Source organism: Balaenoptera physalus, assembly GCF_965194825.1.
Source record: "Balaenoptera physalus genome assembly, chromosome: 5".
NCBI classification, from domain to species: domain Eukaryota; kingdom Metazoa; phylum Chordata; class Mammalia; order Artiodactyla; family Balaenopteridae; genus Balaenoptera; species Balaenoptera physalus.
The window spans coordinates 146,107,730-146,121,262 of NC_138884.1; the positions used below are offsets into that span (position 1 = coordinate 146,107,730).

The following is a 13,533-nucleotide window of genomic DNA, read 5'->3' on the forward strand; positions in this document are numbered from 1 at the left end:
GTTGGTAAATGCTACGAGAAAAAATAAAGAAGCTTAAGGAGAGAGAGAGTTTGGGAAGGGTATCTGTTTAAATGGGGTGCCTAGCTTCAGCCTCTCTGAGGTAGGCAATGAAAAGGCAAGGCATTAAAGATCTAGGAGGAGCATTCCAGGCAGAGAGAACAACAGATACACAGGTCCTGAGGCAGGAATATGGTTGGCAGCAGCAAAGAATAATAGCAAGGAGGCCCCCTGAAACTAATATAATATTGTAAGTCAATTCTACTTCAATTGTTTTTAAAAAAGTAAGGAGGCCAGTGCAGCTGCAGCAGAGCGAGGTAGGAGAGAGGTATGAGAACGGTAGGCAGGGTTCCGGTCACAGAGGTTTAGTAGTCTTTGGTGAAGACTTTAGATTTTTAGTCCAAGAGTGACGGGGACCTCTTGGAAGGTTTTGAAGAGAGAAGTGACATAATTTGTAAACAAATAATTTGGCTGCATGTGCAGAATAGATGGTAGGGAGCAAGAAAGGAAGTAGGGAGTCCAGTTAGGAAGTTACTGCACCAGTCAGATGAGAGATGATGATGGCTTGGACTGGCATGGTAGCTGTGGAGGGGTTAAAAAAAAAAAAAAAAAAGTCAAATTGAGCATCTATCCTGAAAGTGATGCCCACAGGACTTACTGACAGACTGAAGATGGGATGTGAAAGAAAAAAAGTAAAGAGCCTCAAACACCTCATGCTGGCTGAGGTAGAATTGGTTCCTTCAAAGAAATCCTAGCCCAGGTGTGTGAAGAACGTTTGGACGAGATAAGTACATAACACAGGGAGAAGGGAAGGAAGTGAGTATCTGCTAGATGCCTGTATGTCATTTTCATGTGTCATCTCATTGAATCCTCTCCACCACCTTTGGTGATATTATTATCCTTAATTTTAGAGATAAGAAAAAATTGTAATTTAACTTAAATTTAATAATTTACTCAAGTCATAGCTTATATGTGAATTTTAACTCAAGACTGTCTAACAACTAAGTTCTTTTCACTAGCTTAGAAAAATAACACTTTTACAGCACTAGTACAAATTAAAAGATTTAATTTATTTTGAAGCAAACTTGTACTTAAGAAAAGTCAGCTTGGGCTTCCCTGGTGGCGCAGTGGTTAAGAATCCACCTGCCAATGCAGGGGACACGGGTTCGAGCCCTGGGCCGGGAAGATCCCACATGCCGCAGAGCAACTAAGCCCGTGCGCCACAACTACTGAGCCTGCGCTCTAGAGCCTGCGAGCCACAACTACTGAGCCCATGTGCCACAACTACTAAAGCCCATGCGCCTAGAGCCCGTGCTCCACAACAAGAGAAGCCACCGCAATGAGAAGCCTGCGCACCGCAACAAAGAGTAGCCCCCACAACTAGAGAAAGCTCGCCACAACTAGAGAAAGCCCGCGCACAGCAATGAAGACCCAATGCAGCCAAAAATAAATAAATAAATAAAATAAATTTATTAAAAAAAAAAAAGAAAAGTCAGCTTTAACTAGATGATAGTTCAAAGGTATGTATTCATTTTGGGAACAATTCTAAAAGACTTTTTAGGTTCTCAAGGGCTACAGAGGCTAATCGCACTAGTTATTTCCCATTTCTAATTTCACTTTCAAAAGATTTATCCCTAGTACAATTTTTGCACTTATTAGCACTTATGCCATTTGTTTTTGACGCATGAAGATAGATCCAGAGCTAGAGACTATTTTCCCTAAGAATTTGGGCAAGGGCTAGAAGAGAGAAGGGAAGAAGTACACGAACAACTGCATAGAGTGATAGTAACTCTTCAGCTGTGGTAAATGAAAACTTAAGGGGAGAACATAGCATGCGGAACACTGGAGCAGGGAACCCAGGGAAGCCTTTCCATGGTCCCAAGTCTCTAAGATTCCTTAGGATCTGGACACTGGAACAATTCAAAGTAAGTCTGTTTCCATCTGGACAAGATTCTTAAAAGGAGCTGGGGGTAAAACTACTTTGTTTCTTTATCTTTCTCTCCGTAAATGTTTATACTCTCTTTTCAACCTGGAGGAACATCACACTGGGCATATTTAAGAGTTTTCACCAAAAGCACTGAAGGAAGAGGCAGTGGGATAAAGTGGAAAGGGCAAGGGCAATTCAGAGACTAAGATGGCAGCGTAGCGGAGGTTCAGGAAAGGGTTGTGGACCTCAGAATGCCTTCTCTAGCCTGAGTGTGCAGCCTTGGGTAGGTCATTTTCTGTGAGCCTCAGGATCCACATTTGTTAAATAGGGATAAATGAGAGTAAAAATAGGAACTGCCTCATAGGTTCCTATGAGACTAAAATGAGACAGTCTATATAAAGAACTTAGCGAAAGGGCTCAACAAGAGTTTGTTACTATTAATAAGTTTCACTAACAGTGTGACGCTAGACAAATGGCTTAAACGTTTTTGCCTTTTATTTTCTCAGCCATAAAATGATGGCTAGAACTAGGTGATCCTGCAGATTTCTTTACAACTTTATAGTTATGATGTTATGTGTGTTTTTTCTTAAGGTGATAGAAAAGAAATGATATCTTTCAGTGGTAGCCACCAGGTGGCAGTAGTGAAGAGTTTAACTGCCATCCCATTTTGGGGGAAACTTCCTAATTTTTTCAGTATACAAATTCAAAAAAACAACAAAAAACTTTAATCATTTGTAATCCTTATTCCCAAGGAACTACCATTAAAATTATCATGTATAACCTTCCATCCAGGTTATTTCCTCACATATATATATATATATATATATAAATTATTATTTTTCAATGTTATAAGAAATGAGGATAACAGATGTATTGTTTTGTAATCAATTTTTTTAACACAAAAATATATGGTGAACACCTTCCATAGCAATTAATGTGGTTCTACACCGTCATTCTTTTTTTTTTTTTAATTATTTATTTATTTATTTATTTTATTTTTGGCTGTGCTGGGTCTTCGTTCCTGAGCGACGGCTTTCTCTAGTTGCGGCAAGTGGGGGCCACTCTTCATCGCGGTGCGCGGGCCTCTCACTGTCGCGGCCTCTCTTGTTGCGGAGCACAGGCTCCAGACGCGCAGGCTCAGTAGTTGTGGCTCACGGGCCTAGTTGCTCCGTGGCATGTGGGATCTTCCCAGACCAGGGCTCGAACCCGTGTCCCCTGCATCGGCAGGCAGATTCTCAACCACTGCGCCACCAGGGAAGCCCTACACTGTCATTCTTAAAAGCTCCACGGTATTCCACAGGTATTTGTTTAAACCATGATTTGTTTGAACCATCCTCTATTTAGCAAACACTGACTGGAAAAATTTCCGGAAGTGGAATGCCTGGGCTATGCACCTTTTTTTTTTTTTTTTTTTTTTAAGGCTTTGATACATACCACAAATTTGTCTTTTCCTATATTTTTTGGTTTTGTGTCTGGTAGAGCAATGTCCCTTATCAGTGCCTTCCTTCAGAATTTAATTGACTATCTAAAGCCTTTATTCTTCCTGATGAAATTTTAAATCTTTTAATCAAATTTTGCCCCTCTGTCTCCCCTAAAAATTTTGCTGGGATTTTGATTGATACTGTTAAATTTATAGGTTAATTTGGGGGGAATTTTCATCATTACAATATTATGTCTTTCCATCCAGCAATATGGTATACTTCACTAGTCATTCAATTCTGTCAGTAAAATTTCCATATTATTTAGTTTCCATTTAGTTTACTTCTGGATATTTTATATTTTTTTGTTGCTGTTAATAAATATTATCTTTTAAAATATTCTTCTGAAGGCTTTTGCTGGTATATGGGAACACTATTAATTTTAGGATTATTGATTTTGTAATTGGCCATGATACTGAACTCACTTAATGGGTCTAATATTCTTATCTATCCATTCATTTATTCTGTAAATATTCAGGCACTATTCTGGGTCCTGGAAATAAGCAGTAAAAAAAAAAAAAAAAAAAAAAAATCTGTTCTCAAGATCTTTACATTCTACTGAGAAGAAATACTAAACAAATAAATATATGACACGTGGTGATAAGTGCTAAGAAGGTGGGGGAAGCATAGTAAGAGGATGGAAAGTGACCACAAAAAATACTACTTCAGTTAACATGTTCAAATAAGCCCCCTCTGATAGGTTGAAGTTTGAGGAGAGACCTAAAATGATGTTGTTTTTCTTGGGTTTTCCCAGTAGGTATACATACATCATTATACACTTCCCACCCACAGCAGGATTTCCATGCTCCTGGAAGATTGCCTGTCCAGTGGCAGCAACACCAAAGATTTAGTCTATAAAGGACGCTTCTAAGGTTTTCAGTGTTCTGGATTTAAAGAATGGCTGCACAAGTCCTTCCAGCCACAACCCCAACTGGACTTTAGAGGCTCACAGAGTTCAGTGTGCTCCTGGCAAGTCTACTTTCCCTCCCCTCCCAAATCTCAATGGAATCTACCTGCTTCACCAATATAAACTGCCTAAGAGAACAATCCCAAGAGACCACTATTAGCGGCTACAAACCACTTAAAAGAACAATCCCAACAGGCTATAATTTCCTTTTTAAAAAAATTAGAAATAATTGCATCATACCTCAAATGCCTGTTTGCCTCTTTTAACAGGTCAAGTTCATCATATAGATTTTTTTTTTACATCTTTATTGGAGTATAATTGCTTTACAATGTTTCTGCTGTATAACAAAGTGAATCAGCTATACGTATACATATATCCCCATATCCCCTCCCTCTTGCGTCTCCCTCCCACCCTTCCTCTCCCACCCCTCTAGGTGGTCACAAAGCACCGAGCTGATCTCCCTGTGCTATGCAGCTGCTTCCCACTAGCTATCTATTTTACATTTGGTAGTGTATATATGTCCATGCCACTCTCTCACTTCGTTCCAGCTTACCCTTCCCCCTCCCCATGTCCTCAAGTCCATTCTCTACATCTGCGTCTTTATTCCTGTCCTGCCTCTAGGTTCATCAGAACCATTTTTCTTTAGATTCCATATATGTATGTGTTAGCATACAGTATTTTTCTCTTTCTGACTTATTTCACTCTGTATGACAGACTCTAGGTCCATCCACCTCACTACAAATAACTCAATTTCATTCTTTTTATGGCTGAGTAATATTCCATTGTATACATGTGCCACATCTTCTTCATCCATTCCTCTGTCGATGGACACTTAGGTTGCTTCCATGTCCTGGCTATTGTAAATGGAGCTGCAGTGAACATTGTGGTGCATGTCTCTTTTTGAACTCATCATATAGATTCTTAACCCCATAATGCTTTGTTCTAATCTAGCCTAACTTCCCACTTCTCTTAATCTATCCTGACTCTTTCATTGTGCTGTCATGAGTCAAATCCCCTGTTGCCCTTAACAACTCTTCTAACCCTTCCCTTTATCTTCTTACTCTAACCAAAAACCTGGGCGTCTCCTTGTTTCCTTGCAATACTCTCAAGTTGTAGGTGTTTTGTTTTGTTTTGTTTTAAATCCTTCGAGTCCTGCTTGCTCTCCACTGCCAAATCCAAACCTTTCCCCTTCCTTCCAAAATCCTAGTTCCCTTGAGATGCATACCATTACACTACAGCCTGAACCCACCCAGGCTGATTGCCTGCTAAAACCAAAATATCAACATTCTCAATAGAATTTAAAGAATGCATGCACAGAGTTTCAAAACAGAACAGTAGGAGCAGTGTGAAGAAGAGGTGAGAGCGACCCCTGGACCGGCCAAAGCCGTGCGCCACTGCGTCCCTGTGTCCAGCGCCTACGTCCTGCCGCGGTCGCCACCATGCCCAAGAGAAAGGCTGAAAGGATGATAAAGGAGATAAAACCAAGGTGAAGGACGAACCACAGAGAAGCTCTACAAGGTCATCTGCTAAACCTGCCTCCAAAGCCAGAGCCCAAGCCTAAAAAGGCCCCTGCAAAGAAGGGAGAGAAGGTACCCAAAGGGAAAAAGGGGAAAGCTGCTGCAGGCAAGGGTGGGAATAACCCTGTAGAAAACGGAGATGCCCAAACAGACCAGGCACAGAAAGCTGAGGGTGCAGGGGATGCCAAGTGAAGTGTGTGCATTCTTGATGACTGTGTGCTTCTGCTGACTGTACAGTTTGAAGTACTATTTTCTATCAAGTTTTACAAAAATGCAGAATTTTGTTTTACTTTTTTTTTTTTTAAGCTATGTTGGTAGCATGCAGAACACTTCATTGTTGTTTTTTTGGGGAAGAGCACATGTCACTAATAGATTGTCCCCGAAGCTGGATTGATGTGGGAAAAAGAACACCCTTCCCGTCTGGTTTTGAGAGACTTCCTCTCGGTTCCCAGGAAGGAGGGGTTCCTTGATGTTGACACACAGTAGCCACCTTGGCACAAATGCCTTGTGGTGTGGAAAAACTAAATTTAGTTTTTATGTCCTCTTCTCCCTCACTACCTTCAGCCTAGACTTGACTCCCTTAAACCCAGAGACCTGTTGGAACCTGACCCCTCAAAGTTGGTTACCAGTATGTCAGGCAATCTGGACTTTCCAGTGTGACCACTGAGATGGCATCCCTCAAAAGAGCAGCGGTTCCTTTTTTAGGTTGTGGATCTTCAGATCGATACTTCTGCCATTTTCACTTCCATTTCCTGAAAGTCAGGGTCGGCTTGTGAAAAGTTGTTAAACAACATGCTAAATGTGAAATGTCAACCCTCACTCTAAACTTTCCCTGTTCAGAGCATCACATGAAGACTTCACTGGGTTTTATAGTGGCTTTCAGATTATGGTGGTCCACTGAAAAAGGGAGTTTGAAAGTTGTTTTATACTGTTAACGATTGTCTGCCCATGTCCTGCCTGAAATACCATGATTGTTTATGAAAAGTATCTCTAATAAAGCCAGATACAGTTTGAAAAAAAAACAAACAAACAGAACAGTCAAAATATCCAGGATAAAATCAAAATTACTAACCATACAATGAACCAGGAAAAATCTGAATTCACATGGGCAAAAAAGATGTCAATGCTGAGAGAACACAGATAGTGGAGTTATCTGACAAAGGCTTTGAAGCAGCTATTTGTTGAGAGACAATTCTCCATTGATCTCTTGTATTTTTGTATGTCTTTTGGGCAAGGGCATTAACAGCTTTTTGCCTAGACTATCTTTTCAGGGATTTTTGTATAGCAAACATCCTTGGAAGACAGAGATAATGTCTTCCTCTGGGGCCAAGGGCAGATTTGTTTGCTGTCTAGAATAAAAAAGATAATGTCTCTCTCCAGGGCACAGCTGGATAGGTTTGCTAGTCCCTCATTACAAATTGGAGTTTCCCATAAAGTTCCTCTCCTATAATGAAACTCACTGCATGTGCAGGTATCACCTGGTCCTCCTGGCATTACTTGGTGGGACCTGGGGCTCAGGAAACTGGCATAAATGCTGATATTCTACTTCCTGCTACTGCTCTAGGTAATAAATTGTCCTTTGTCTCTGACCCAGGAGACTCACAACTTCCGCCACTATCCATTAAACTGTGGCAGCCTAACTTGTTAACTTGCAAGTAAGGTAAAATCCCAGGCCCTTCAAAGTTCTCAATGCTATTATAAAAATTCTCTTAACAAGCAATCAAAAGCACCTTTGAAACCAATGGAAAAATATAAAGTATCAGCAAAGAAATAGAAAATATAAAGAAGAAACATATGTTTAGTTTGGAATTGAAAAATATAGTAGCCAAAATTATAAAAATTCATTGGATGGTCTTAGTAGCAGAGAAGACGACAGAGAAAAGTATCAGTGAGATTGAAAACAGATCAATGCAAATTATCCAACCTGAACAACAGAGAAAAAAAATTGGATAAACAACGAATAGAATCTCAGGGACCTGTGGGATAATAACAAAAGGTGTTGAAAATTTTTTGAATAAATAATGAATGAAAAGTCTCAAGTTTGGCAAAAGACATAAACCTACAGATTCAAGAAGCTCAACAAAGTCCAAACATAATGAACATAAAGAAGTCTGTGCCCAGACACATCATCATCAAAATGCTGAAAAATAAAGACAAAGAAAAAATCTTGAAAGCAGCCAGAGAAATGCAATATATTACCTACAGAATAACAACAATTTGAGTTACCATGCAGTCTGGAAGGAAGGGACACAACATTTTTAAAGTGCTGAAAGAAAAGAATGGTCAACACATAATAGTATGTGCAGTAAAAATATCTTTCAGAAATTAAGGTGAAATAATGGCATTCTCAGATGAAGAAAAAATAAAAGAACTCACTGCCAGCAGGTCTGTTCTAAAAGAATTGCTAAAAGAAATTCTTTAGACAAAAGAGAAATGATACTAGAAGGAAACTGGAACATCAGGAACAAAGAAAGAGCACCAGAAATGGTAAATACCTGTATAAATATGGTAGACTATTCTCCTCTTGAATTCATAAAATATGTTTGATGTTAAAGGCAAAAATTACAACATTGTCTGAGGGGGGTTTTGACACATGTAGATGTAATTGATGACAACTAGAACATAAAGGGGAGAGGATAAATGGGCCTATGTGGTGGTAAGAGTTCTATATTTCACTTGAAATGGGGAAAAAAAATTGATTCTAAGCAGATTTTAAAAGTTTAAATATTTGCACTCCTTGAACCTTGTTTTTGTCTCTAGGACTTTACAGTTGCTTTTCCCTTTGCCTGAAAAACCATTTTCCCATATATACTGTCAGTCCTCTCTATCTGAGGGTTCTGCATCCATGGAGTCAACCAATCTCAGATGGAAAATATTTGGAAAAAAAATTCCAGAAAGTTCCAAAAAGCAAAACTTGAATTTGTCATGTGCTAGCAACTATTTACATAGGATTTACATTGTATTAGGTATTATACATAATCTGGAGATGATTTAAAGTATATGGGAGGATGTGTGTAGGTTATACGCAAATACTATCCCATTTTATATAAGGTCTCTGAGCATTTATGGATTTTGGTATCCTCAGGGGTCCTGGAACCAATTCCCAGAGGAACTAAGTGTTTTTTTTTTTTTTTTTTGAGTTTTTTTTATTTATTTATTTATGGCTGTGTTGGGTCTTCGTTTCTGTGCCAGGGCTTTCTCTAGTTGTGGCAAGTGGGGGCCACTCTTCATCGCGGTGCGCGGGCCTCTCACTATCGTGGCCTCTCTTGTTGCGGAACATGGGCTCCAGACGCGCAGGCTCAGCAGTTGTGGCCCACGGGCCCAGTCGCTCCATGGCATGTGGGATCTTCCCAGACCAGGGCTGGAACCCGTGTCCCCTGCATTGGCAGGCAGACTCTCAACCACTGCGCCACCAGGGAAGCCCCTAAGTGTTTTATACATGGCATCTAGCTAGGTTTTTCTTTTTATTTCAATTTCTATGTTTTAACTGGTAGTTTTAATACATATATATTTATTTTGATTTCTGATGTATTTGAACTTATTTCAACATTGTTTTTATGTTTACCTTGCTTTCTCTGAGCCACTTTTTCACCCTTTTGGAGGTATTTTTTTAAAAATTAACTTTTGTTCAGAGTTTTAAAATTCCATTTTCTCCCTTTATGTGGAATTCGTACACTATATTTGTACTTTCTAGAAGTTTTCTTATACCTCTAACTTAACAAAATGTTAACAGTATATTAACCCTTCTTCTAAACAAAATGACTACTCCTCCTCCCAACGCCTACATGCTAGTGTTATTCAAGGTATTAGTTCTGTACATTTTTTTAAACCTCACAAATCAGACATTTTTTTAGACAATGTTTAGATTGACAAGTTTGTTTACCTTTTGATTCACTCACCATTCTATCTTGCACCTCAGACCATTCTTCTAGGATAATTTCTTTTTAAAAAATTTTAAAAAGCTCTCACTTACAAAGCACTTACTTTATGCCAGGTTTTGTTATAAGTTCTATTTTCTTTTTTTAATTTGGATTATGATATTATTATGTTTTTTTAAAAAAATTTATTTTTTTATTTATTTGGTTGCACTGGGTCTTATTTGCGGCAGATGGGCTCCTTAATTGTGGCATGGGAATCTTAGTTGCAGCATGCATGTGGGATCTAGTTCCCTGACCAGGGATCAAACCCAGGTCCCCTGCATTGGGAGTGTGCAGTCTTATCCACTGGGCCACCAGGGAAGTCCTTAAGTTCTATTTTCTACTAATTCATCTAGTCCTCATAACAATTCCATGAGGTATATACTATTATTGTCAACATTTTATTTTATTTATTTATTTATTTTTAACATCTTTATTGGAGTATAATTGCTTTACAATGGTGTGTTAGTTTCTGCTTTACAACAAAGTGAATCAGCTACACATATTATTGTCAACATTTTACAAACGAGAAAACTGAAGCACAGAGATGTTAATTCACTTGCCTAATATCCCACAACTAGCAAGTGGCAGAACAGGGATTCAAACCAAGCAGACTTTAAATATTCTTAACCTGTTTGAAATACTGCTTCTCATATATCATTTAGGAGTTCCTTTAATGCAGGTCTCTGAGGTAAACTCTCAGTTCTCATTTAACTTAAATGTTTCTTTTTTACTCTTGTTCTTGAACAATAGTTTGGGTGAGTACACAATTCTAGCTCACTTTCAGCACTTGAAAGATATTATTCCATTAACTTTTGGCCTCTATTGATGCTGATGAGAAATCCATTGTCATTTTTTTTTTTGTTATAGTTACTTTATTTATTTATTTATTTTATTTTTTTTTTTGGACTGTGTTGGGTCCTCGGTTCGTGCGAGGGCTTTCTCTAGTTGCGGCAAGTGGGGGCCACTCTTCATCGCGGTGCGGGGACCGCTCTTCATCGCGGTGCGCGGGCCTTTCACTATCGCGGCCCCTCCCGCTGCGGGGCACAGGCTCCAGACGCGCAGGCTCAGCAGCTGTGGCTCACGGGCCTAGTCGCTCCGCGGCATGTGGGATCCTCCCAGACCAGGGCTCAAACCCGTGTCCCCTGCACTAGCAGGCAGACTCTCAACCACTGCGCCACCAGGGAAGCCCCCATTGTCATTTTAATTGTTCTTTTGACAGTGATCTGTCCTTTCTCTTTGGCTGCTTTTATGATCTTTTCCTGTGAGTTCTTCAGTTTCTTTACTATGTGTCATTATGCATTTCTTTTTATTTACCCTGCTTTGGTTATGTTGTGATTCTTTTTTTTTTTTTCTTTTAAAGATACTTTTTCTAGTTCTTTTTTAAAAAATTTATTTATTTTGTTTATTTATTTTTGGCTGCATTGGGTCTTCATAGCTGCACGGGGGCTTTCTCTAGTTGCGGCGCTTCGTTGTGGAGCACAGGCTCTAGGCGTGTGGCCTTCAGTAGTTGTGGCTCGCGGGCTCAGTAGTTGTGGCACATGGGCTTAGTTGCTCCATGGCATGTGGGATCTTCCCAGACCAGGGATCGAACCTGTGTCCTCTGCATTGGCAGGTGGATTCTTAATGACTGCGCCGCCAGGGAAGTCCGGTTATGTTGTGATTCTTAAAACTGCAGGTACCTGTTTTTCATTCTTTCTGCAAAAGTCATAGTACTATTTCTTTAAATATTGCATCTCATTTAGAACATTTGTAACCAGTGGGAGGTAAGAGGCAGGGACTGACTGACTGACAAGAGGCATGAGGGAACTTTCTGGGGTGATGGATATGTTCTATTTTTTGATAGGAGTTTGTGTTATACCCATATATGCACTTGTAAAAACTCACTGGATGATGCATTTAAGATTTGTGCATTTTACTGTATGTAAATTTTACCTAGGTGGGAAAAAAGAACTATAAAACAGTATTGAACACTAGTTAATGGAAACGCCTTGAAATCTTTAGAGGTGAGGTCTACAACTTACTTTAAAATGCATCAAGAAAAGAGAATGCATTGATGGATGGGTAAAAGAATGGACAGATAAGTGATATAGCAAATGTAACAAAATGTTAATTCTAGAATTTAGTTGGTGGATAAGAGTGTTCACTCCACAATTCTTTCAACTTTTCTGTATGTTTAAAAAGTTTTATAAAATGTTGGGGGAGAATATTGCTTCTCCTTTATTCTATTCTGTCCTTCTGAGATTACAATTAGTTATATGACAGGCTCTCTCATCCTAGTGTCCATCTCTTAATTATCTCTTTCATATTTTTAGTTCCTTGTCTCTCTGTAGCATACCCTAGATAATTTCTTCAGATAAATCTTCTCATTTATCAACTTTCTTTTCATTTGCATCTCATTTTTTCTTTAATCTTTGCACTGAGTTTTGTCATTACAACAATTACATTTGTGGTGTAGAAAGTCTCCCCTCTCCAACCTGCCTCCCCCACTGCCTATTCATTAGGCCTTGCTCATCTTTTGTGATTACATCCTTTACATTTTTTTTTAAACATTTGGAGTATCAGCTCCACTAGTATGGTCCTTGGAGTTATATATCTGTCAAATATTATTTCTGCAGATACTCACTCACAGAAGTTTGGCTTCTTGGTGCTTGTAGTTCTTTGACTGTGAGCTCATTGCTTGACCTTAATCTTGGGAGTCCTCTTGACCTAAATTGGGGATGTTTTCTTCCAGAAAAGTTTTGCTTCTGTTTCTGCTCATAGCCAGGGCGCAACACAGACTTAAAATTAATTCAGCTCCCATAGAGAGTCTTGTTTCAGTGAGGGAATCCCATGCATGGCTTTCCACTTGGCAACTGGTCCAGGGCTGTGTATCAAGATTGCAGCTGTTGATAGGACTTATCCTGATATGTCCTCCTATCTGCTTGCTGATCAGCCTGGGCTAAGGGTTTGTGCATGGGTGGTGGTGGTAGGGATTCCTTAGGACTTTCTCAACTTCTTGAGGATCAGTGATGCCTTATAGAGCATATCTCGTGTAGATTATACCCGTTCTGCCGGAGGAAGACCCCTCAAAGAGCCTTACCAGCCATGCTTCTGGAAGAAAATATTTGATATTCTTTATTTGTAAAGGAAGTATCCTACTCCTAATTTACCAAAGATTTTTAAATTAAAAATGGATGTTAAATTTTATATCAAATGCCTTTTCAGTATCTGTAGAGATGATGACAGATAAGATTTTTCTCCTTTAAGCAATTTATTAAGAATTGTTTTATCTCCTAGATTCATTGCCTGCTCTAAAACGGGAACTGTGCTCTTTAAATATTTTTCCTTTGCCAGCTGGCACAATGTTATGTTATGTCAGTAGAAGGTGCTGGAAAGAATTTTCCTTCTTAGTTCTTGCTTGCTTTCTTGCCTGGCACTTGAAACACACATAGCTTCTCTCGCACCCCCCATCCTGCAGTGCTTTGCCTTTGCCTGGCTGCTGCACTACAGACAGCTTCTTAGTGCCTCGCTGCTACATTGCAAGTGGCTTCCCCAGCACCAGGCTCCTGCATTCTGGGCAATTTCCCCAGCACCCAGCAGCTTCCCCAGATCCACCTTCAGACTTTTGGAGCAGAGTGGCTCCCACAAGACACTGACCCATGAACAGCTTTCTCTGGTACCCTAGAGAGTAAATTTTCAGTAAATTCCAGAAGGTGGATTTCTAGCATGCTTCACTGGCACACAACCAAAGCAAATTCCCCGCCAGTCAATAAGCCATGGCCTTGCCCTCTCTAACAAGGTCTAGATC

General features: G+C 39.6%; 1 pseudogene across 1 annotated transcript; it reads left to right on the plus strand.

The window, feature by feature from the left end:
- The first annotated feature begins 4,734 nt into the window (after positions 1-4,734).
- Positions 4,735-8,943, plus strand: LOC309660997 (non-histone chromosomal protein HMG-17 pseudogene; annotated as a pseudogene). The gene has a single exon. The product of its transcript is annotated as a non-histone chromosomal protein HMG-17 pseudogene (transcript).
- Positions 8,944-13,533: the final 4,590 nt, after the last annotated feature.